Raw genomic sequence first — 27207 nt, forward strand, 5'->3', positions numbered from 1 at the left:
TCATAATTTAACCATAATCCTATCTTTGCAGTCCATGCTGTGAGTTTCAGAGCACCGATCAGAGCAGTAAAGCTGCAGCTTTCGGGGTTGTTTTGAATGGAGAGGAAGTCCTTGAAGGTGTAGCAGCTAAGCTGTTGGTGGATCAGCAGGGTGAGCCAATAAATAGAGTTACTGTATGTGGACTGTCCGGGAGGTGCGGAAAGAGGGAAACAGTGAGCTGGGACGATGCCGCAGTGCAAGCCCGATGCAGGGAACACAGGATAAGGAAGGGCATCTCTTAGGAGAGTTGTAGCTCCACAATTATTCCAGGTGCTGCGCTCTGAGTGGTTTTGTTTTTGTGGTGCTCTGAGAGGAAGGGCATTGCTGCAGAGAGTATTCTCTCAGGTGTTAGAACCATTAAGGCAGCAGGAACTCATAGATGATATATGGTCTTGATGCACGGTCCAAGCAGCCTTTGTGTGACCTTCTCCTCTTGGAGATTCAGTGTTCGTGTTCTCTGTAGTTAACTTATCAACACATTGTCCTCTATAAAATGACTGTTGTTGCAGAACAAATCACTGGTTTAATTGTTCCGGACTGCTCATTTGTGTTCAGGTAGAACAAAAGTGCATCTTATCTCAAGTGGATGAGAATGAAAGGTTTTGCAGGTTAAATGGTTGAGATAATTTTATCCTATATTAAAATGTCTCATCTTTTTGGACCCTAAATGTGGAAATTGTAAGAGACCTGGTATATTATCTTGTGGGTGACTAATGGAACTGATGTATCTGTGCATGTGAGTGTGTGCCTGTACACCAGCCTTGAAATGGAAATTGGAAAAACAAATGCACATGTTCTTCCCTGGATTCCTACGGCAGAAGGCAGCCAGCTAAGACACCTCTGCTGAGGTACTCAACTGAAATTTAGCAGCATGTAGCTAATAAATTGCATAATACTCTTAGCCCCATGATCTCAATTTTAAATGCATATTAAACCCTACATTTTCTATTTGATTATGTGGATTACAAAAGGGAATATAGTCAAGTTATTCATTTATTTTTTTATTCAGATAAAACACTATATAAATGTTTACCATATGTCTGAAAACAGGCATATATACATTCAAGTCTTTACCTGTTCATAAAATACAAATATACTCTCAATCAGGTTTCAGTGAACACCAATCCTATTTATTTATTTATTTATTTAAAAAATGGTTTATAAAATACAAAAAAGCATTTGCAGATTTAAACTCCAATACAGATGATTCTTTAACGGATGTGAAATGCCCAATGCAAAAGAAAATGTGGATCAAATTTTAAATACCAATAGACATACAGTAATTATGGGATAAAGATATTAATCATGTGGTTTAGCTAGTTTTCTGAAGTGATTCAGTTTTTTTTTTTTTTTGTCTGATAGAAAGATATCAGGTGACTTTGGAGACAGCATAAGTAATGATGAGAAAATTACTTTTTTTGTTGTTTAGAAAATGACTGATCATTTCGCTAGATAAGACCTTTATTCCTCTGCTGGGATCATTTAGAGCCCTTTGAAGCTGTATTGAAATGGCAATTTGGACCTTCAGCCCATTGGCCACCATTCAAGTCCATTATATGGAGAAAAATCCTGGAACGTTTTCCTCAAAAACGCCTCAAGGTTACGTATGTAACCCTAGTTCCTTGAAGGAACGAGACGCTGCGTCTAGCGCTTTGGGGAACGTCCCTGACTAGACCGACTCTGAATATCGTGTGCAATCCGTCCATCGGAAAGGCGTGACGTCACGGGCGGGGTGACGTAGCGACCAGGAAGCGATAAAAAGCACGTGCCGTGCAGCTGGCCTCAGCTTCGAGTAGGGAAGCAAGCGCCGGCAGGGGTGCCGGGAGTATGGCTTTGCGACGCAGCGTCTCGTTCCTTCAAGGGACTAGGGTTACATATGTAACCTTGAGGCGTTCTTTTTCAGGAACTCGAGCTGCGTCTAGCGCTTTGGGGAACGATGTGCCAACGGTGCCAGACTTCCAAATCCCTGCCTAGTGTGTATCCGAAGAGCACAGCTAAGACGAGAGAACAGAAGAGCCCGGCGTGGCTCGCATGTCAAGATTGTAAAATCGGACAAATGTGGAGGGCGTGGACCACCCCGCAGCGTTGCAGATGTCCAAGAGGGACACACCTGCTGAGAAGGCCTTAGAGGCCGCCATACCCCGAGTAGAGTGAGCCTTGGCCCCCAAAGGAGGGGGAAGACCAGAGGACTCATAGGAGACGTTGATAGCCTCGACTATCCAACGACTAAGGGTCTGCTTGGTGGCAGGAGAACCCTTGTTAGAAGGACCATAGCAAACAAGCAGTTGGTCGGATTTTCTCCACAGGGCAGCTCTGTGGACGTATGCGTCCAGTGCTCGCACTGGACACATACAGTTTAGCTTCTCTTGGTCTGGCTCCCGAAAGGGAGGAGGACAGAAGGCCTGCAGTACGATAGGTTGTGGTGTGACAGAGGGAACCTTCGGAACATAACCCGCTCGAGGGTGTAAGAATGCTTTGGCCATACCAGGGGCAAAGTCTAGGTAGGTAGGGGCCACCGAGAGGGCCTGGAGATCTCCAACTCTCTTTAGAGAGGTGATTGCCAATAACAGGGCAGTTTTAATCGTTAGATGTCTGTCTGAGATGTCTTGAATTGGCTCGAATGGAGCTTTACAAAGAGCCTCTAGCACCACAACCAAATCCCAGGGGGGAACACGGGATCGTACTGGAGGTCTCAGCCTCAGTGCACCTCGGAGGAAACGTGTAACTAGGGGGTGTCTACCCACTGACTGATCATTGAAAGGGACATGGAAAGCAGCTATGGCCGCCACGTAAACCTTTAAGGTGGAGTGGGATAACCCCGCAGAGAGCCTGGCTTGTAAAAACTCCAGAACTGTACCAACTGGGCAGTTTGCTGGGTCAAGCTGGCGGTCTCTGCACCATGAAGTGAAGAGTTTCCACTTCAGGGCGTACAGTTTCCTCGTAGCGGGAGCTCTGGATTGGAGTAGGGTCTCAACAACCTCGGTTGAGAGACCAGCTGCTAACAGTTGTGCCCCCTCAGGGGGCACACCCACAGCTTCCACAACTCCGGGCGAGGGTGAATTATCGTGCCCTGCACCTGTGAGAGTAGGTCTGTCCTGATCGGTATCTCCCACGGAGAGCCGTCGAGGAGTGAGACTAGATCTGAGAACCATGGTCGGCCCGGCCAGAACGGGGCTACTAATAACAGACGGACCCTGTCCTGGCGTACTCTCGCCAGAACTCTCGGGAGCAGAGCGATAGGGGGAAAAGCGTACAGACGAAGCCTCGGCCAGGTCTGTACCATAGCGTCCAGTCCCAGAGGAGCTGGATGAACTAGAGAGAACCAGAGGGGACATTGTGATGTCTCCTGAGTCGCAAAGAGGTCCACCTGGGCTGTGCCAAATACTCTCCATATCTGCTTCACCACCTCGGGATGAAGCATCCATTCCCCGGGCCTCGGCCCCTGCCTCGACAGTATGTCTGCTCCCACATTCAACCTCCCAGGAATATACACTGCTCTGATCGAGAGGAGTTTGCCCTGGGACCACAGAAGGGTCTGGTGTGCCAGCTTGTACAAGGGGCGTGAACGCAGACCCCCCTGGTGATTGATATAAGAGACCACTGATGTGTTGTCGGTGCGCACCAACACATGGTGACCTCTCAGGTCTGGGAGGAAATATTTCAATGCTCGATAGACTGCTAGCATCTCTAGGCAATTGATGTGCCATGTCAGATGGCGATCGCTCCACAGACCGCGGGCAGGGCACGTTGGATGCAGCTGCCATCAGCCCTAACAATCTCTGGAATTGTTTGACAGTGAGTGACTGGCCTTCTTTGACTCTCTCGACTGACGTGAGGATCGACTCGATCCGAGCAGGAGACAACCGTGCCTGCATCGTGGTCGAATTCCACACTACGCCTAGATAGGTGGTTCTCTGAACTGGAGAAAGTACACTCTTCTTGGCGTTTAGTCTCAAACCCAGCTCCCCCATGTGTGCGAGAACGACATCTCGATGTCGAACCGCCATCTGCTCTGATTGAGCTAGAATCAACCAATCGTCGATATAATTTAGAATGCGGATGCCCTGCATACGGAGGGATACCAGAGCCGCATCTACACATTTCGTGAACGTGCGGGGTGAGAGTGCGAGGCCAAAGGGAAGTACTCGATATTGATAAGCTTTGCCCCCGAAAGCGAACCTCAGAAACCTCCTGTGTTGTGGAAGGATGGATATGTGGAAGTATGCGTCTTTGAGATCTATTGTGACAAACCAGTCCTCGGATCTGATTTGAGCTACAACCTGGTTGACAGTGAGCATTTTGAACTTCAGTGGCATAACTAAGCGGTTCAGGAGACGTAAGTCTAAGATCGGACGCAACCCCCCATCCTTCTTTGGAACTATGAAATACCGGCTGTAGAATCCGGATTCCCTGTCTAGAGGAGGGACCACCTCGATGGCCTCCTTCCTTAATAGGGTATTCACTTCTTGTTCCATAACCAGAGCCTGCTGGGGGCCGACCACAGTCGGTGTAACCCCGTTGAACTTCGGTGGTGGATGACCGAACTGAATGCAATAGCCTCTTTCTATTGTACGCAGGACCCACTGAGATACATTTGGCAGTAGCTTCCACGCTGCTAAATAATCTACTAAGGGAATCAGTCTCTCGAGACTGACCTCTGGTGTAAGAGGCCCCCGAAGGGGCGGCGAGCATCCCAGCTCCGCTGCGCTCACGGGCGAAAATAACTGGGAGTAGCCCTCGCTGGAGGCCGCTGCGCCCTGAAACTCTGGCAGGGTTGGCAGACCGACCTCCTGAGGGCACTGAGGTGAGGCGGGCACCGTATAATGAGGTGGACCGCGCTCTACCCCAGCAGGGGCTGCCCTCTGGATCCTGGCGTCAGGATCTTTTCGTCGAGGACTTCCGGGCTTCGATGACAGATCTTAAATCGGTTTTCGCCCTAGAAGCCCCCGACTCAGAGCGGCGCTGGGGCCCTCGGTCCCGACGTGGGGGAGCACGAGGGGCGACACTCTGTTCCCGGTATGAGGAGCCGGTATGTGGCGTGGTCATCTCCCGCCCAGATGCACCACGAGAGCGACGGAGGATCCCCCGGAACGCCGCCGCCTGTTTGCGTGCCTCCTGGAACCTGTCGACGACAGTGTTGACTGTGTCGCCAAACAGGCCCGAGGCTTGAAGCGGGGCGTCCAGGAGGCAGACCCTGTCTCTTTCTTTTATCTCTGACAGGGTCAGCCACAAATGCCTCTCCGCGGCCACTAAGGCTGCCATAGACCGCCCAATTGCGCGAGCGGTCTCTTTAGTGGCGCGGAGGGAGAGATCAGCGGTCTTTCTGAGTTCTTCTATATCTTCAGACTTAATCCCCTCCCCCTCATCGACATCTCTCAGCAGGTCAGCCTGATAAGCTTGAAGGACTGCCATAGTGTGAAGGCAAGCCCCAGCCTGACCTGCTGCCACATAACCTTTGCCCACTAGCGATGATGTAACTCGAAGAGGCTTAGTGGGCAATGCCGGAGCCTTTAGAGACGATGCAGAGCCGGGCGAAAGATAGCCCGCGAGCGTCTGTTCGACCCGTGGCATCGCTCTATAACCCCGCTCTCCCAGCCCCATCACGTTGCCATAATATAGTGAATCGGGGCCGAAGAGGCGGGTTGAATAAGGGTGGTTCCACGATCTCGATAACTCATCGTGGAGATCGGGAAAATAAGGAAGGCTCCGACGTGGAGGTGGTTGCCTCGGCCGCAGAAATCGTTCGTCTAGTTTGCTTCTCTGCGGCTCGGTTTGTTTTTCAGCAGGCCATTCGATTTTTAATTTATCTACTGCTCGCGTAACCACCTCCAACAGCTCCTCATACTGGGGCGACAGGGGTGGCGAATCCCCAGCAACCGTCTCCACATCGACCTCCTCGGAGGAAGAGAGGGGAAGAGTTGATCCCTCACCCTGGGGGGAAGAAACCGACGAGCGTGCTTCCGAACCCAGGGTTTGGGTGCCGGATCTGGCAGATGAGGAAGGAGATAAGGACTGGCCCGTCTCCATTCCCTCTGACAGATCCACCTGCGATCCCCACGAGTGCAGCAGCCGCTCTGCCTCGGCAGAAGCAGGGCCAGCACCACGAGGAACGCTGGTGAAGGCTCCCTCCTCGAAGAGAGCCCTCCGGGATCGAAGCGTCCGCATTGGCAATCGCTCGCAATGCGGACAGTCGGCCCCCTCGAGAGCCGACTCAGCGTGCTTCGATCCCAGGCAAGCCACGCACAGACTGTGTGTATCCCCGCTCATAATGTAGCGAGGACAGGGAGGAACACACAATCTATAACGTGGCTTGGAATCGCCCTTCATATGTTTGGTCTTTTGCTTTTGTTTTGGCATATTGAGCTGTTTTAGCGATCTTTTAATGGCTAAGGGACAGACAACAATAAATAGGACCAACGGGACAGACTTTTGACATGCACACACAGAGCGCTTGCTGACAGACGCGAAGCTGAGGCCAGCTGCACGGCACGTGCTTTTATAGCTTCCTGGTCGCTACGTCACCCCGCCCGTGACGTCACGCCTTTCCGATGGATGGATTGCACACGATATTCAGAGTCGGTCTCGTCAGGGACGTTCCCCAAAGCGCTAGACGCAGCTCGAGTTCCTGAAAAGGAACCTTAATTTCTTTGTGACTGAAGACATAAAGACATGAGCATCTTTGATGACATGGAGGTGAGTAAATTATCCGGATTTTCTTTTATTCTGGAAGTTAACTAATCATTTAAATCCCAAAATCTTAATTGGATGTTTAAATTGTAATATTTAAAAGTAACAAGTACTTTAGAAATAAAAAAAAATAAGAAGAAGAGCTGCAAAATTACCTTGTATAGATAAACTAAAATGTCTTCATTTGCACAAGTACATGGAAAAATATGCTGTTAAATAGTGTCATATTGTTGCTGGTCGACATCTCACGTAATGCATTGCAAAAAACAGTTACAGTTATATTAAAAAATAATTTTACTGTTAAATTTCCATGCAAATTTACAGGATTAGATCACTATACAGTGTCTAATTCATTATCTTACATTTCAGAAGAGTGCTTGGCTGCTGCCCTTTTAAACGTTATATGCCCTTTGATTAGTGATGGGTCGTTTTTTAACAATTCATTAATTTTGAACAAATCTTTAATGTGACTTGGGAAGAATGAGTCATCTTGGTGAGTGAAAAAAATGCACAAAATTTTATAGGTTCAATACTGGAATTAGTCTAGTAGTTCACCTGTTTCGAGTCTTCAGGTTTTTCGAGTTGTTCATCACCAAGTGACAGACCCATAAGCTTTAACCTATACAGTCTGAGTCGGAAAGAGACTTAATAATAATAACCAACTCTTTCTTACCTTTCTTACAACATTCAGTGTATGGAAAATTCACACATTTATAAACTGTAAGAAGTAAAAAGCTACAATTTGAGACTAGAAACCGTCATGTAACTGTAAGAGTAAATAATAATGATAATAATGATGATAATAATAATAATAGCTATGCACCCGTTTGTAAATTAATTTCTCTATCCAATTCTGTCACATCACGTGACAAAAGAACGAACGATAGGTTAAAACTTATGGGGCTGTCACTTGATGAAGGAATGAATCAAACCTGAATACTCTTGAAATGAACTAATCTATTCTTTTTCTTCCTGGAAGTGCATGAGGAGCTCACCAGGTCGTGGACGGCACCTTTTACTGGCAGAAACGGCCTGCTGGTTCCTCCTCCCTCTCCACCCTCGACGGTGGTGCGGCAAAGGGGTATTCAGCGATCCCCCAGTGGAGTGGTCGGTAGCGATGCAATTGTGTCCTAATTCTGCCTCTTCCTGGCAGGGAGACCCGTTGCTCCCTTCACAGGCCTTGTCTGGTCTAACCAGCAGTGCCTATACAGCTTGCAGGGAAGCTGTTTCCGCCTTACACACTATGGCATTACTTCAGGTGCACCAGGCCAAGGCACTGAAGGACTTGGACGAGGGTGGTCATGATCCGGCAGTTCTGAAAGAGCTCTGAACCACCACCGATCATGCGCTCTGAGTGACAAAAGTCACTGCGAGTTCTCTGGGTCATGCGATGTCCAGCTCTTGTTCCCCTCAGAGAGCAGGGTGTTCGCATTCTCAACTATCTCAATGATTGGCTTATACTAGCACACTTTTTGGAATCAGTTGTGTGAGCACAGGGACCTGGTGCTCCGGCACCTCAGCCTGTTGGGACTTCGGGTCAACTGGGAAAAGGGTAGATTCTTCCCAACGCAGAGGAGCTCTTTTCTCGGTTCGGAGTAGGATTCAGTTGAATAGACATGCCTCACAGAGGAACGTGCACGGTTGGTGATGACCTGCTTGAATTTGTTCAAGGGTAGGACAGCGGTCCCACTGAAAGCTCCTGGGGCATATGGCAGCTGCAGCGGCAATTACACTGCTAGGGCTATTGCATATAAGGGCCACTTCAGCACTGGCTTCATGACCGAGTCCCGAGGTGGGCGTGGCAGCACGACACTTACCGGGTCTAAGTTACACCACCCTTTCACCAAACCTCCATCCCTTGGTCAGATCTTACATTTCTCTGGGCAGGAGTACCCCTGGAATGGATCTCCAGACATGCTGTGGTTTACACGGATGCCTCCACCATCAGCTGGGGGGCCACATACAATGGGCACACCGTGTCGGGGTATGGATAGGCTCCCGTTTGCACTGGTATTATCAATTGCCTAGAGTTGTTAGTAGTGCGCCTTGCCTTTAACCATCTCAAAGGGCGCTTATGAGACAAGCACATGCTGTTTGGAATGGACAACACAGGGACCATTGTGTACATCAGCCGACAAAATGGTCTGTGCTCCCGTTGGATGTCGCAACTCGCCTGCCACCTCCGCCTTTTCCAGAAATTAATTTACACTGGGCTAACAACTGTTGATTTAAAAGTAGTTTAAAAGGAATGTCTGTGAAGAGCTTCCATGTAAAGTGAGATTGCTCAATTTGAAAGATAATCATGCTGTCCACTTTAAAATGTCTGGCTCTGTCATAATAAAATCTGTATACACCTGTTTTACTGGCTTTTAACATGTAGTTCAGTTGTGAAGAAGGCTTGTACAAAAGAGACATTCACATGCAAGAATGATCAAAAATCTGGAAGGTCTGAACATGGTTTATCTTATCTAACCTCATTAATAAATGGCTGTTGCTCTTCAATTAGAACCACATTCAGTGGTTCTGCAATGTTAATTACAGATGTGCTCTTTCTGTGATGCTAAGATACTGCCTGTTATTTCCTGCATCCTTGGTAACTATTCAGAGCACCTGTGATGTGAATTAACCATTATGTTTGTGAGTATATACCTGGGCTGGAAATATTTTAATGGCACAGATGAAAAATCATTTTTCCTCTTGAACTATTTAAGATTTTATTTCATATGGGTCATTAAGTAAACATATGAAGGTGCTTAGCTGTTTGCAAGAAACCGCACATGATGGAGGTACCCTCATATCCCTTATCTCCTAAAAGCATTAAAAGCCCTGACCACTGAATAAATCACCTGCGGTCTTTAAGTTCAATGTTCCAATTAGCACCCATCCCATCTCTGGGATTATGCCACGGAGAAGTCACTAATGGAAAAAAGATTTTGGAGTAATGGCATTTTATTGCAAGCATTAGCTTAAAAGGACACATAGAACATTACAATGCGATGACATTATTTTTTCACCTAAAAGTGAACAGTGATTACATGTTCTTCATGGCTATATGTGTGCGACACTTTAAATAACTTTAATTAGAAAGACATCTGTAAAGCTGCTTGAAGATCTTAATTATTTCCACTTGTGCATCAGTCGTAGATCCTGGCCAAAAGACAAACAGTATTTAATTATACGATTCGGTCTCCTCATGTGTTCTGAGTTTTACCCAAGGATCTTTTTATTTTTTTATTTTTTTGAAATACAGTCATATATTACTTTCCACTTGTGTTACTGAGCCCTGTCTTTGTTTTGCATGGTTCCGTATGTGGTGTCATCCTGCTTATTGAATGGTGGCATGCAACTAATGCAAGTGTGCTGCAGTGTTTCTAGTTTTACTGCTCCTATTGGGCAAAATCAGAACAAGAACAAATACAAAATGCAAATATGGGACCCTGAGAGCTCGGCAGTCGAATCTTTCAACCTTGAATTTTGAAAAGAGTCAGGTAAAATACTTTATACAGAATGCCAGCATGCAAAAACACTTTATATCTAATCATGACTTTTGAGGGACATAATAGTTAATGAAATTACATAAGATTGTGGAATAAACTGTAATGGGAATGTAAAAAAAAACTGCATCTGACAATTATGTGATTGTACTATTAAATGAATAGAAAGTACTATACTCCACTAAACTCTTACGCAGTTTTAGTGAAGTATGAGCCAGAAATGTTCTTGCTGGGTTAAGTGTTCTTGTAGCCCAATAATGATGTAAGACAGTACAGTTTGTGGTCGGTAAGATTTGTAAATGTTTTTGAAAGAAGTCATTTATGTTTCTCAAGGATTCATTTTAACAGAAGCATAGTAAAAACAGTATTAGTGTAAATACCATTAATATTTAAAATAACTGTTTTATATTTTAATATATTTTAAAATGTAATTTATTCCTGTGATGACAATGCTGTATTTTCAATAATCATTACTGCAGTCTTCAGTGCCCTGATGATCCTTCAGAAAATCTTCTAATGTGCAGATTTCAAGGTCAAAAAGCATTTCTTATTATTATCAATTTTGAAACCAGTTCTGTTGCTTAATGGTTGTGTGGAAATGGTGAAGCTTTTTTTTTTAAAGAACAATATTTATTAAAAATACAAATATTTGTAACAATGATCAAAAGTAAAAGTAAGGACATTTACAATTGAATGCATTCTTGCTAAAATCAAAAACAAAACTGGCCCACACCTTACTAATTTTACAAAAAAAAAAAAAAAAAAAAAAAAAAAAAAAAAAATATATATATATATATATATATATATATATATTTTTTTTTTTTTTTTCTTCTATTTATTATTATATTTATTTATTTATTGTTTTAGGAACTTCTAATCCTGCATCAAGATGCATCACTTCCCTGCTATAGGGGAGTTCAAGGTTATCCCTGTCAGCTGATATTTTTGCTCTGACATGGACTCAGTGTAAATTGTCATTGACAAATACACCAATTTGCTCAGTTACTCAATACCTGCCTTTCAACTGCAGCAGCCTACAACAGACTAATTGTCATGGTGGTCTCACTGGAGCAAGGTGAGATGAAGACCCTTGTTCAAGGGTCCTGTTGTGATTGAGCAAAACTGAAAACTCAATGTGTCCCCAGTGTCATCTCAACCTCACAATAATACTTAACCATTCAACCACCTCCAACTCTCTGGAAGTTATGTGATTCGTTTTTTTTCTCAGACACATTTCTTTAATACATTTAAGTTTATAAAAGATTATGTCCATCATATTAAAACCACAGCAGATAAATAGCTGCTGATGCAAATTACCTCTGCAAAATAAAAAGTATTGTTAGATTGAGTGATATGGTGTTGGGTTGGTATTTAAAATGCAGCATGTTATTTGAAAAGGTGAAAAGATCACAAATATCCAAGCTATGGAAGCCTGTTTCTGCCACAGAATAAGTAACTAAGCAAGAAATTGAGTCAGTGAATGAACAAACGAACAAATTAACTAACTTTAACCTACACTAGTTAATTAATTAATGAATATAAAAAGGGTAATTGTGACTTTGTATGTTATTTTTTAGTTATTTTTTTTTTCTTGCAATTCTAAGTTTATATCTCACAATTCTTTCATTTTTTTTTCCTGTGCCAGAAACAGGCTTCAATAACAAAACACCCTAAAAATACATCCTTCCAATATCCTGGTGGTCCAATTCAGCAAAACATGGGTTTTTCAAGTATACAGCATTTTTGTGTATACACTAGGTGCATGCTATTTTATTTATTAATTCATGCTAATATGGGAGCTAATTTGAATGAATGAGTCATAAAGGGGAAGAAACAAGGATCAGACATTAGTGCCCAAGGTTCATTTGTTTGATGTATGATGTACCATATGGACCATCTATCTGAAATATAGAGAAGAACTTCCTCACCCTCCAGACATCATCAATACAAGATATGATAGGGGAGCTTGAAAAATACAATCACTTCTTCACCAAAATCTTTTCATCTCATCAAGTTTCATGAAATGCAGTTTTTTTTTCCTTTAAAAAAAAAAAAAAACAGCTAGTGTTTTCGTGCCTCACCACCATAATAACTAAGGAAATGAAAATGGGGGAAAAAGACTTCCTCTGATCTCATCGACAGCAACTGGAGGGTTTACTTAAACAGAGAACATGATTGCACTGGTGTACACACGTCTACCCGTTCACCCGCTGCTTCAGCTGCTGCTCATATGAAACACTGAACCACCCATCATCAGGACTTCCACTGAGACATCCAATCCAGAGCTTTACATTATCCATTCATGATGAGTATCCAAAAGAAACTTGCAGGACCTTTTGAGGATCCTTTTCCGTTAAAAATAAATAAAAACTCTAGAATGTCCTTGAAAAGAATTCCCCTTGTTTTAAAGAATAATTGACAAAAAATTCTGGAAAGAAGTATTTCAACCCTCACCATCTGGTATGTCATATTGTTATTTTTTAACATAAAGGTGAATTATCAGGGCTTCCACAAAAAGCAGTGTTACTGTTTTTAATATTGATAATAATAAGAAATATTTATTAAATACCAAATCAGAATGATTAGAATGATTTTTGAAGGAGTATGTGACACTGAAGACTGGAGTAATGACTGCTGAAAAATCCAACTTTTGCTATATCATATATTCAAACATTTTATATATATATATATATATATATATATATATATATATATATATATATATATATATATATATATATAGTTATATTTTTATTATTTTTATTTTAGTCAACTTAAGCCCTCATGACTTTCTTTCTTGTGTGGAACAAAGACGTTTTGAAAAAAAATTGGGTACAAACAAAATTAACTTTTATTAAATGAAAAAAAAAATCTTATTTTCTATATTTTATATAGATTCTTTTAAATAACTTCTGCAATGGGCCCAAAACATCAGATTGAGAAGGACAACAAACCCATCCAATACTTAAAGTATACACTTCTGGCAACCATAGCTAAGTTTATTGTTTATCTATAGGAGATTATTCCATAAATTGGCAGACACCTTCAAGTCAGTGGGGTTATGTTTAGGGTTGGAGTTAAGTATGAACCTTCTGTATTACCTATCTGGAGCTGATTTAGACCTCCATTTATACATATCTCAAGCTGTCAGGCCAAACCGCACTTGTGAAATGTCATGCTTAAGGTAACTAAAAAACAAGATGTGACTGAATCAGACAGTGTCAACAAGCAAGGTAATCCCACAGGGTTCTCAACACAGATAATCACACAGTGCTGTTCGGCTTTGCATCCAAAGACACAGGATGATGCAGTGAAGAAGTGTCCTGTGGTACACCGATAAGCACAGGGATTGAATTTCGCTGGGATTAACTGAAATGAGAATGGAATGGAGGTGATGCTGGAAACCAGGTTTCGTGACATAAGTCAAGTGGAACAAACACTTCACCCACATGCCATCTCTATATCAGGAGGATGTGTAACACATAGCGTGATAATCATAATAACTCATAATAACTTTCTTTATAAATCCTCTCGCACATAACACAAGGATTTGATTTCAAAATCCTGCTTAATGGGCTTTAACATTATACACAGTTCCTCTCAGCTAACTTGCAAATGAAAGCACTCTGATTTGGAAGCTTTGGCAATATGATTCAGCTGGCATGCTGTAGGGGTGTACTGGCCAAGATTACTGTGCCCCGCACACGATAGATGGAGCACAGCTGATAAGGAGAAAGCTAGAGAGGGGGAATAATGGCACCTGTTGACACACGATTGTTGCTCGTGTGTGCTCACTGGCTGGTTTCCCTGCCCACAGTTTCTAGTCTCTCTTTGTCTGCATCTCACTGAATTACAAAGCCATTTCAGGTCATTCCAGAGACGGCACACAATGCAGTGTATTATGGTTTTCCACTGCCAGCCAAATGCTATATTTCAACAGCTTGATTTAATCAGAAACAACATGAAGGATTAACTAGTGCAATGCATTAGACCATCAATCAGAACACAAAAACAATACTTGTTTTTATGCAAATTTTCACATTATTTTTTTCACAGATTCCTATTCTAATTCAGTTAAATTCTAAAAGATTAAATTTAGAAGTTAATCAAACAGGCTTATATTTCATGAAAGAAGAGAGAAAACTATGAAAACCTAGGTTACTAACACCAAAGTTTGGAAGAATATATCCTGAAACGACTTGTTGTTGGGGAATTAATCAATGTGACAGTAAACAGGTTTATATCGGGCTGGTGTTAAAAAATAAATAATACTGTTTATATAAATATGTACAAATCACAGAAAGGAACAGGGAGGACAGATAATAAATAATGGCACAGAGCAAATGCAAGAACAGACTCGGAGTAGTGCGTCAGCTGTGCTCCTGGAAGCAGAGACTGTCAAAGGCTTTTTCCTGATTTTCTTTCTGCATTGTATTTCCACTAGTGATTGGTAGTGTGAAAGGAAATTACAACTGGCCTAAAGGAGTTCAATTTTGTCCAACCAGAATGCACTCAGAATTTAGGGCATCACTCATACAATGCTAGTGCAGGTGCTAACAGGCCAGATTATGCTTGGTGCCTGACTAAATCTAATTTATTGGATTTCTCGCTCTTTCTTTCACCCAGTGATGACATTTCTTCTCTATTTCCTAGTAATCACAGTAAGGAGATTGTGGGCTGCTCTGCCTGGCTACTCAGCACCTGATCTTCTGGCCCTGATGTAAAGTCATTCTGTTCATAATGAGCATAAGATTAATTTATTTTTTGCTTATTTCTAAAGTAAATAAATTTCTAATTTATTTCTAAAGACTGCTGGCACATAATGATGCCGTCTTCCTGTTCTTGCCTTTTCTGGAGAAAAATTGGTTCTTGTGCACATCAGGGGAGATGTTTTTTTTAGAAAATCTAAACAAGACCTAATGGAGAACATGTCTGCTGAATCAATTTGACCAAAACTATCCACAGAATGGTAAATGACAGATGTGCAATTTATCAGGAAAACATTGTGAAAGAAATGTTTTTGAAATAAAGTGATTTTTGCGGGACAACACAGATATTTGGGAAGCTGTTGCACAGCTAATAGAATTCAAACAGTTGGAGATCGATTGCAGTGTAAACGATCTGTGCGCTAAACTGTGATCGGTAGGGCTGCACACAGCTGGTGTGTCTGCCAGATGTCACCTTGCTGAAATCCCACTGTGATAATTCCTTGGATGAGGGCCTTAATGATTCTCTCATTGCCCAAAGTAATAGCCTGAATGACCACTGACATCTGCACATACAGCCCATACCTCTCTGATTTGCATTGGCTCTTTATTAGTATACATCTGATGGACACTTTACTAACCAAGGAGGCAAGTGAGAGGATTTACGAATGGCAGATGAATTTAGTATGTCCAGATTACGTTCATGCTACACACATTCATACTTCCTAACGGTCATTACTTATTTAAAAGATGTAAGCCTACCAAGAATGATTTTTTTTCAATTAATTTGTTGACTAAATGCTTTCATTCCTGAATTAATCTATATTTTAAATTAATCATCTGAGTGAATGATTAATTGACTCATTAATTCCTAAGTGAATCTATTGTTTTTGAATGAATCGATTGGCTGAATGAATCATAAAGCCTTTCACTGTTTTGTTACTGAATTAATCAGTATTTCATAACAGAACATACTGTTATATTTAATGATTTAGTATTTCACTAAGTCATCACATGTTTCATTCCCAAACGAATCAGTGCTTTTGAACACATCGGTTGAATTAGATTTACTTGTCGTCACTTGTCGCCACCTACTGGTCTATCTATGCAACTTGCTTAAACTCTCTAGCCCCTTTCACACTCGCGTTGGACCCGGACAATTGCCGGAACATTGCCGGGTCGCCTTCTGTGTGAACGCAAACATGTCCCAGGATTGATCCTGGGTCTGACTGTCTGTCAAGAACCTGTAAACACAACGTGATACAAACAGTTTCACTTAGTGGTTTATGAACTTCACACTGCCAATCAAATTCAAAGACTAGGACTAATGTGTCTCAGTGTGGAACTAATCTGATGTTTACATAATTGCTCGCTATATTACAGTGCAAAAATGGCATTCCTGTGTAGGTTTGTGGCAAAAAAATGTTATAGAGTTGTTTATTGTTTAATATTATATTATTCAAATGACTTTCATGACTGAACACAGTCAAGTATATGAGTGACACACACAAATGCACAGAACTGGTTCACAGTTCAATAGGTCAGCAAAACTTTGAAGCAGCTGAAAAGATCATTCTATTATTATTACAGATTTTGACTCTTGTCTTTGTGTGTGTCAGCACCTTCCTGGGCAAAATCCTGCATGAGAAATGTGAACTGTGTCAGATTCGTGTGCCAATAAAGCTGTGGGACTGTAATGAATATGGAAGGTTGTGACCTGTGAGGGGACAATATTAACACCAAAGAACTAAAATTTTTTTTTTTTTTTCAGTACTTCTTTTTGTCATGATCCCAGTTCTTTCTCTTTTCTATCTCTGTCTCCATCTGCTGGTTCTTTCTTTTCCTTTGCGCTCACTTATCTCTACTCTCATCATCTTCAGCTGTTCCTCATTCTCTCCTGCTCACCTGCTCTCTATCTCCTATCATTAGGCTCTCTATTTCTAGCTCTGTCTCTTTCCATTCCCTGTTGGATTATTACTAACCACTTCAGATGTTTCTGACGTTTTTGTGCTTTTCCTACAGACCATTAGTCCTGTCCTGTCTAGTCTTATCAAGTCGTTTGGAGAGTCTTGTGTGGACTGTTTGTTACCTGTCTTGTTCTCCGCCCAGTTTACTGCCGTGAGGAGTAACGAAGGGTCCGCCGCCTCACCTGTACCCCGTCTCGCTGATTAGAGGCTTCTCGGACCAGCCACTTAGGCTTCATTGTTTCGACCAGGAATTATCCCTGTACTCTGCCTTTGTTTTTGGGCCGTTGCGGCTTTGCCTTATTTCTATTAAAAGAGGATTAACCTGCCATTCGCCTCCTGGATTCTCTCTCTCTCTGTTCCGTGACAGAATAATCCAACCAACATGAATCCGGCGAATGAGCACCCAGTCAAGGCCGCGGTGGAGATCCAGTGAGTCATGCTGGGCAAGCACGAGGAGGAACTTTCCGCTGCTCGGCAAGCCGTCGATACCCTAGCCGCCCAGATGGTCGACCTTACCAGACAGTTCAATCTTCTCCGCATGGACTCTGCCTGCAAGGCTGCGGACGCCGCTGAGCCCCGTGTGAACAATCCCCCCTGCTATGCAGGTGAGCAGACAGAGTGTATGTCTTTTCTAACACAGTGTGAGGTTGTTTTCTCGCTTCAGCCTATCACCTACGCCCAGGATCGCACTCGTATCGCCTACATCATCTCTCTGCTCAAGGGAAGGGCTTGTGAGTGGGGAACGGCCATGTGGAATGCCAATGGAGACTGTGTTAGCCAGTACACCCATTTTAAGGAGGATATGTTACGGGTTTTTGACCGATCCGTTCATGGTCCCGAAGCCTCACGTGTGCTGTCCACCCTCCGCCAGGGAAGGCGTTCGATCGCGGATTTCTCCGTGGAGTTCCGTACTCTCTCCACCACCTGTGGATGGAATGAGCCCGTGCTCGTAACGCGTTTCATCGAGGGTCTGGATGCTGAGATCAAGGATGAGGTTCTGGCCCGCGAGACTCCTTCACGCCTCGATCCTCTAATCAATTTGGCGCTGCGCATTGAGAAGCGTTTCGATCTGCGAGGACGCGCTCGCAACACGGAGCCCTTCCCTTCTACCTCCTGGGACCAGTTCTCCCTCCACTTCGATGGCAGTCCCAGAACCCATGCAGCTTGGCGGGATCCGCATCTCGGCTGCCGAGCACCAGCGCCGCATCATCAATCGGCTCTGCCTTTACTGTGGCTCTGACAAGCACTTTGTCACCGGCTGTCAGTTAAAAGCCAAAGCTCACCAGTAGAGAGAGGGTTACTGGTGAGCGCATCCTCTCTGGACCCTCCGTCACGCCCACGCACCACCTTTCCAGTACACCTGCGCTGGTCCAACTCCTCCACCTCCTGTCAAGCCCTCTTAGACTCCGGTTCTGAGGGGAATTTCGTGGACGAAGCATGGGCTCTTGAGCACCGTATTCCTCTCGTCGATCTTCAAGATCTCTCCACTCTCTTTGCCTTGGATGGTCGGGTTCTTGCCAGGGTTCGCTGTGCTACTGCCCCCTTGAGCCTCACCGTTTCCGGCAATCACCGTGAGACTATTTCTGCTACTTCGGAGCAGAGATATCACGCAACACATGAAATCCCACGAATTCCGTCAACATAGCGGCGTGCAACGCGTCAAAAAAACAGAAGAAGAAGAACATACCGGTGTGACCTGCACCGAGTGTTTTCGCTTTTGGATGATTTATTTGGAGAAGTTACAGCAAACATGGTTATTACCTGCATAGCAAAAGGTTGTGAGAACAAGCAAAGGACATACGCTAATGTAATGTTTCACAGAATTCCATCTAATGTGGAACTGAGAAATAAATGGCTAGTAGCTCTGGAGATCTGTAGTTCAACGCCTCTCAACAAAATAAAGCAGTATCGTGTTTGCGGAGAACATTTTGCACCAGAGGACTACTTTGAAAAAATGGAATATGGGTCGAGAAAGACGGTACTACGTCTAAAAGATACGGCCGTCCCATCTATTTTCAAAGCACAGGAAGAACAAAGTGCACATGTAAGTTGTCTTTTATTTCTCTTCCTATATAACCTATATTGCCTGTGAAAACATCAACTCTATGTGAATACAGGTATAATATGGGTCGATCTATACATGCGTCATGATTAAAATAATCACTTACTCTGTGGACAGCTGTCCATTTGGTCCATTCGGCGTGGGGCGTTTTTTCCAGTTCACTTTGTCACACCGGAAAAAAAATCGAGTACTGCAGAATGGATCAGCGCCGTGAAATCCTCTGTAGATGTGACACAACTTCGGGCACACTCATTTTGATCTGACGTGTTGAGCCCGGTCATCAATGGCAAAAACATGTCCTACTCTCTCTGGTTCTTGACTGTGTGAGAAGTCACCCTCTTCGTCTCTTTCAAAATCAGCCATGTTCATCGCCATTCGTGTACTGTAAGGAAAATAGCCAGGCAGCTACTATTCACGCCGGTATGTTGACGGAATTCGTGGGATTTCATGTGCTGAGTGATATCTCTGCTCCAAAGTAGCAGTGCTTCGCCTAAGCAGCAGTGCTTCGCCTGTTCTTCCCCATAATATAGTCCCAAGTCAATATCTGCCTAGGAAATCGCCTAGTGTTAATCTGGATCGCTATTTGTACTCGTTGTGAACTTACACAAGAAGTAATTAGGTGGGTTTTTTTATTTTTTTTGATTACTTTTACTCAGGCCATGCTAGCTGGCAACAAAGGATTCCATTCATTGTGCTAAGCTAAGCTAACGCCGACCCAGTCAAACTAAAACAATGCATGCACTGACACAAAAATGCTTTTGCCCACCTATCTAAATGTAGGAAATAATGTAAATAAGCCCTATTTCAAAAAACGGTGGAGTGTTCCTTTAAGAACCGTTATCCCTTGCCACTTATGTCATCCGCCTTTGAGATCCTGCAGGGGGCGCAGTTCTTCACAAAACTAGACCTCCGCAATGCCTATCATCTTGTTCGCATTAAAGAGGGAGACGAGTGGAAGACCGCCTTTAATACCCCGCTCGGTCACTTTGAATACCGGGTTTTACCCTTCGGCCTTGTTAACGCCCCCGCAGTTTTTCAGGCTCTAGTCAACGATGTTCTCCGTGACATGCTTAATGTTTTTGTTTTCGTTTATCTCGACGATATCCTAATTTTTTCACCTTCTCTCCAAGTTCATGTGTTGCACGTTCGTCAGGTCCTTCAATGACTTTTGGAGAACAAATTGTTCGTCAAAGCCGTGAAATGCATCTTTCACGCCCAGTCCGTCACTTTCCTAGGTTCCGTTATCTCCGCTCAGGGGATTAGTATGGACCCGACTAAGGTCCGCGCGGTCACGGACTGGCCTATTCCGGACTCTCGTGTCGCGCTTCAGCGTTTCTTAGGTTTCACCAATTTCTATCGCCGATTTATTTTGAACTTTAGTCAGGTGGTAGCTCCCCTCACCGCGCTTACTTCTATAAGGACCCGTTTTGTTTGGAGTGAGGTTGTGCAGAAGGCTTTTGAGCGTCTTAAGTTTTTGTTTTCTTCCTATTCTCATCTCTCCTGACGTGTCTAGACAATTTATCGTGGAGGTCGACGCTTCAAAGGTGGGAGTGGGGGCTATCCTCTCCCAGCGGTCACCCGCTGACGAGAGGATCCACCCTTGCGCGTTCTTTTCACACCGCCTGTCTCCATCCGAGCGTAATTACGATGTGGGTAACCGCAAGCTTTTGGCTATTTGTCTTGCGTTAGGGGAGTGGCGGAACTGGCTGGAGGGATCTTCAGTTCCGTTCATAGTCTGGACTGACCATCGTAACCTTGAATATATCCGTTCTGCTAAGAGACTTAACGCTCGTCAGGCACGCTGGTCTCTTTTCTTTGCGCGTTTCGATTTCACTATTTCCTACCGCCCCGGTTCCAAGAATCAAAAACCTGACGCGCTCTCTCGCCAGTTCGTCTCTCCCGAATCCGTACCCGCTGATGAGAGGATTCTGCCTCAAGGATTGGTGGTGGGTGCGGCTGTCTGGGGTATTGAACGAATTGTTAGACGCGCCCTTGCCCATTCTATCACGCCTCGTCTCTGCCCCAGGGGATTACTGTTCGTACCCTCTTCTGCACGTCGCACTGTTCTCCAGTGGAGTCACTCCTCTAAACTGTTTGCGCATCCAGGTGTTAGAGGTACTATTGCCTCGGTTTCGCAGAGGTTCTACTGGCCCACTCGAGAATGTGATATCCGTCGTTTTGTAGCATCCTGTTCCGTTTGCGCTCAGACTAAGGTCAGCAACAGACCTCCCGCGGGTCTCCTCAGACCTTTACCTGTTTCGTCGCATCCTTGGGCTCAGATTGCTCTCGATTTTATTACAGGGCTTCCTCCTTCGGGCGGAAATACTGTAATTCTCACTGTTATCGATCGCTTTTCTAAGGCGGCCCGTTTTGTCCTGCTTTCTAAACTCCCCTCCGCTAGAGAGACCGCCCAGATTGTCGTCGAGCATATTTTTAAGATTCACAGTCTTCCCGAGAATATCGTGTCCGATAGAGGTCCACAATTCTCCTCCCTTTTCTGGAGGGAGTTTTGTCGCCTCACCGGAGCTTCTGCCAGTCTCTCTTCGGGTTATCACCCCCAGACCAACGGACAAGCTGAGCGCGCTAATCAGACCATTGGACGCATTTTACGCAGTCTCGCTTTCCGCAACCCCGCTTCATGGTCTGAGCAACTCCCGTGGGCAGAATACGCTCATAATTCCGCCCCCTCTTCTGCCACCGGGCTGTCGCCTTTTCAATGCTGTCTAGGGTACCAACCTCCCCTCTTCCCCTCCTCTAACCCCGAGTCTAACGTCCCATCGGTCCAGACATTTGTCCAACGTTGCAGACGTACTTGGAGAGCGGTTAGATCCGTCCTGTGTAAGGCTCGCGCCATCACTCGCCGGGCTGCTGACAAGCGCCGCGTCAAGAGCCCTCGTTATGTTCGTGGTCAAAGGGTGTGGTTATCGACTCAGAATCTGCCACTCCAGTTCTCATCTCGTAAATTGGCCCCCAAATTTATTGGACCATACCGCGTCGTTAGGGTCCTCAGTCCTGTCTCGGTAAGACTTAGGTTGCCATCTAATCTCCGTCGCGTCCACCCTGTGTTTCATGTTTCTTGTCTTAAACCTGTAGTCCGCCCTCCCCCCCATCCCGTCTCCTCTCCCGTCCGCATCGAGGGTTCCCCTGTCTATCGAGTCCGTAGACTCCTTGATGTTCGTCCCTGAGGGCGTGGTCGGCAGTTTCTCGTTGACTGGGAGGGGTATGGCCTGGAGGAGAGGAGCTGGATCCCCGCCCGGGATGTCCAGGACCGCTCGCTCATTGACGAATTTTACCGCTCCCGCCAGTCCTCATCCTTGAGTGCGCCAGGGGGCGCACGCTGAGTAGGGGGTACTGTCATGATCCCAGTTCTTTCTCTTTTCTATCTCTGTCTCCATCTGCTGGTTCTTTCTTTTCCTTTGCGCTCACTTATCTCTACTCTCATCATCTTCAGCTGTTCCTCATTCTCTCCCGCTCACCTGCTCTCTATCTCCTATCATTAGGCTCTCTATTTCTAGCTCTGTCTCTTTCCATTCCCTGTTGGATTATTACTAACCACTTCAGATGTTTCTGATGTTTTTGTGCTTTTCCTACAGACCATTAGTCCTGTCCTGCCTAGTCTTATCAAGTCGTTTGGAGAGTCTTGTGTGGACTGTTTGTTACCTGTCTTGTTCTCTGCCCAGTTTACTGCCGTGAGGAGTAACGAAGGGTCCGCCGCCTCACCTGTACCCCGTCTCGCTGATCAGAGGCTTCTCGGACCAGCCACTTAGGCTTCATTGTTTCGACCAGGAATTATCCCTGTACTCTGCCTTTGTTTTTTGGCCGTTGCGGCTTTGCCTTATTTCTATTAAAAGAGGATTAACCTGCCATTCGCCTCCTGGGTTCTCTCTCTCTCTGTTCCGTGACACTTTTCAGAACTACTTGGAGATTTTATTAAAATGTAGTTTTCTTTCACTATGAGGTTAATTATTTTTAAGAGAAAACCTACAAACTACAACTACAAATATAATATAAATGCCTCTGGGGAACAAAATGAATGCTGAAGGAAAGAATACTCCTGAATGCTCTTTGGAAGGAAAAACTGGATAAAAAAAGTAGATTTTTGCTCTTTGTAATTCATATGTAAAGTAAATCATACTGTTTGCAATGCCGTTATTCTCAAACATTTTGCAGATTGGGAAACGCCATTATACTGCAGTGCCAGGTCTCTAAAAGATGAATGATACCTTAATTCATTATATTGAAGGCCAGGATCTATAAACTGGCCATTATTATCGATACCAACCGGTATGCAGTGCATTCTAGTAATCAAGCACTACTGTAATAGGGAATGTAGGAAAATGAAAGCTAGATAAAGAAGGTGTCTTTGCCTTCTTTACACAGAGGGAAGAGTTTGCTCAGTCACATACTGGTCTCTTTCTCTTCTGTTTAAAACCTGACCATATAGGAGAGCGGTATAGGTTAAAATAAACCAACAGACGAAAAGTATGTTTATCTGCCAATTGAGCTCCACATAATTTAACTGGTTGTTTTGTTGCCGTTACAGAGATGGACGACTGTCTGATGCAAAACAAGAGCAAAGCAATCCAAGATGGCTGGGTTCTCCCTCCTCCAAACAAAAGAGGGAGACCAAAGAAGGAGCAGAGCAGGCAAGAGAAGAAAAACAAGTCATGAGGAGGATCTCTACATTAAGAGGCCAATGTGGGGTTGGAGTTGCCCTCATCTCACCTGTTGATTTGTTTAAATGATTTTTAAGAGGGAAAAACCAATTCCCAGTTCATCAGTTTTCTCAAACTCTAGGATATTATCTGGGGATATATATATATATATATATATATATATATATATATATATATATATATATATATATATATATATATATATATATATATATATATATATATATATATTTTTTTTTTTTTTTTTTTTTTTTTTTTGACCATTCGTCAAACTTTGTCATCAAGGACCAAATTTCAACGCAGGAAGATGACCAAGAGGAAATGTGGCAACTTTCATCTCCCCTCTTTTTTTTCCAAGAGACTCTATTTGATGAAAGTAATTTCCTTCAAATAACTGCAATAGTAGATATCTAAATAAGTCCAAGCATGACTCCTGCAAAAGATGACATTAAAAAGAAGGCGAAATCTGTTTCTCTCATATTTACGAAAGAGTCTTGCTCTTTTTGATCTCATGGGATGCATTTGACATGAAGCTATTCTACTTCATTTGACTTTAATGATTTAATGATCTTCATTGTAGGGTACTAAGTGGCAATGCAGCCATGGAAATCCTGTTAGAACACTACAGGAAGGACTCCATCCATATGGAAGATGGTGAAATGCCACATTTTATTGTTGTTTGTTTTACACAAAAGATAAACAGAAAAGTACTGCCCAAAATCTGTATGTTTCTTTGTTTTGTTGAATCTGCTGAATGCCTTTTTTGTTTTGGTACAGAGAGCTCAAATATACTTGTTAACATGTTATAATAAAGCCCAAATTGTTTAAAATATTTAACAATTTGCATTAAGGATGCACTGGCTATCATACACTGATGATAAATATATAGCACTTATTAATCTAGGTTAATTCTAATTTAATTATAAAAATACTGATAAATAGTTGCAAAAAGAAGTATTAAAATATGTACACATTTAACATTAAAATTAATAAATGCTGTAAAAAATATTGTTCATTGTTAGTTTCATGAAAGCAATGCATTAACTAATGTCAACTAATTATTGTAAAGTGTAACCATATTCTTAATGTCTGTGTTGTATTTTATGGTAAATTTATATGGGCAGATGACTTGTTGTAAATATTACAGTTATGTTATTTACATTTTTGCCTACAGTTTTGTTTACACACAAGCTAATGGCAATCAAAGATCAGGTGAAGTACTAAAATATGTATTATATGAAATATAAAAGAATATATAAATAAAATAAAAATAATAATATTAATAATAAAAAAAAAGCCTCCAAGGTTGCATTTCATAATTCAAGGAAGAATAAGTTGGTTCCAATTACTAAAACAGTACACCTTTTTACTTCTGTGTAACAAGTTAATTTATTTCTAATACAAACTTTCTTAGTGACATGATTTTGGAGGATTTAGTGTGCAAATACAAACAACCAGAGGCAATCAAAAAATGCAAAGCAGGAATGCAAAAACTGTTATTTGACTCTTTCAACTGTAAGGCTGAGGTCTACACAGATACTTCGACAATATTACTCTTTGTGTCTTTGTTTTGCTATTGTGATGTGGTGATGCAGTTTTTCTTGTACATTTAAAAAAAATATATATATTTTTTATTTTTTATTTTTTTTTACATTTGTCACTATTTAGTCTATGTGCAATTGCAGAATTTCTCACTGTAGCTTATTTAAAAGACCCAATAATGCTTGCTGAGAAATGTACCATACATGCAATTAATAAATATTTTCAGTAAACAGTGGCGGTACTTGAACCTTAACTTCTTCTTTTTTTTTCTTAAACATATTATGTATTTTACATTAACAAAATTTTCAGGGAAATAAGCAGTTTAATAAGACAGTTACTGACTATAGGTCTTTCAACATAATTAAATATAATTCAGTGGACCGGTAGTTTGCTGTTATTAAAGTACAAAAGTATCCATGCCTTGAAATGGCAGAACCAAATTAAAAGCTTTTGTTTTGGAAATGTTATTGCTGCAATGAACTTCCATTCAGATTTCCCAGGAGACTTAACGAGCCAGATGTTTCAGCAGATGCTGACATCAGAAGCTTGGACAGGTTTGTTTGATTTAAAAGACAACCAATGGACAGCACAGTGGAAATATTGCTGTTTTACTGGGATTTACAGTAATATTAGCAGTCCTTCAATTAACTATTATGTTAGTCTGAACAAATGTTGAGTGCCAGTTTTCATATTAAAGTCCCATTTTTGTACAAATGATTCAAATTAAAAAAATGTATGGCTAAAATACAAGTTAAAAAGAACACAATCATTGGTTTATTGACACTTTTAATATAGTTATAGATTGCCAAAGATGTTTTAAAGAATCCATTTAATGAGTGTTCATAGTAATATCCTTAAATACATTTACAAATATACAGAAAATCTTATCTATTTATCTTTTTAAATACTCAAATTCTAATGAAGACTGAATGTAATTAGTATGCCTATATAATATCTACTGTAACAATGAGTCATGCATCCACAACATATATTTTTAAAGAGTCAGAAATGTGTATCATATTAATAACAATGAAAACCCATTATGTCATAATGTGTTTAATTATAAGAATCTACTGTAAGACACCTTGAAAGGGCCATTGTTTCCATAAAGTATTGACTATGCATTTGATTTTCCAACATTGACATGAACATGCAATTATTCATATAATTTTCTTAAAAGAAAAAAGCATTGTGGTAAGTTATATAAACCTTGTGGAACCTGTGTGGAAGCTTTTCATTTCACATCTGAAGCTATCTTTTTCCAATTAAGATAAGGTTGAATCACCTGTGAAATGCATCTGCCACCAAAATAATTGCCATATGTGCAGAGTGGCCACACAGAAAAGAAATAGGGAAGCAAGAAGCCTGCACTGTATCTGTCTTCATTTCAGGCCACAAAGTAACAAAATCTATACAGTATATATATATTTTTTTTTTTCATGGTTTTAGTTTTAGCATAATAACCCTGATACATATACATATGTACAGAAGCCTATGCTTTGTTTGATTATTGTTGGCATGCTACAGAACTAAATTTAGCTGTGCTGCTAAAAGTACTGTATCTACTTAGGATATAAAAGTAAAGTTATGTACAGTACAACCTGTTCTTCACCACTATTCTGAATTGTATATTTTATATCTGAATTCAGATTATAGTGGAGTATAATTTGTTAAATGAATGTAAAATCGCTTACTGACCTGCAAAACATTTTCTCACATAATCATGGGCATTGTTTGGAGAGAGTACCTTCTCTCTTAATTATTAATTAAATTATGCATGAATTTAAAATGACCTTTAACTGTTTCGATAAATAGTCTATGTAACGATCAGGTGATGAGATCTGTAGAAGCTTACAATATTTGCTCATTTCCAACTCAAAATTGAGTTAATTGATATTGACTAAAGTTCGGGAGCAGGGCCACGTCTCAAACAATCACCTGACTTCTAAAACCTCCATATATACCAGAGAGAGGATCCAGGGCTGCTTGTCTCCAAAAATTTGATTGATGAGGGTCATAAAAGCCATCTGTTCT

The 27207-nt window shown here is 42.4% G+C and overlaps 1 protein-coding gene across 1 annotated transcript in view; it reads left to right on the plus strand.

Annotated features, from left to right (window-relative positions):
- The window catches only part of LOC132121078 (urotensin-2 receptor-like), a 32541-nt gene extending 8910 nt beyond the window's left edge, over nt 1-23631 (plus strand). Inside the window, exon 3 of the mRNA XM_059530260.1 lies at nt 23499-23631. The gene's annotated coding sequence lies outside the window, so the exon portion shown is untranslated. The remainder of the gene's footprint in view (nt 1-23498) is intronic.
- Nucleotides 23632-27207: the final 3576 nt, after the last annotated feature.

The sequence above is a fragment of the Carassius carassius genome, chromosome 39 (assembly GCF_963082965.1).
Source record: "Carassius carassius chromosome 39, fCarCar2.1, whole genome shotgun sequence".
Classification (NCBI taxonomy): Eukaryota; Metazoa; Chordata; class Actinopteri; order Cypriniformes; family Cyprinidae; genus Carassius; species Carassius carassius.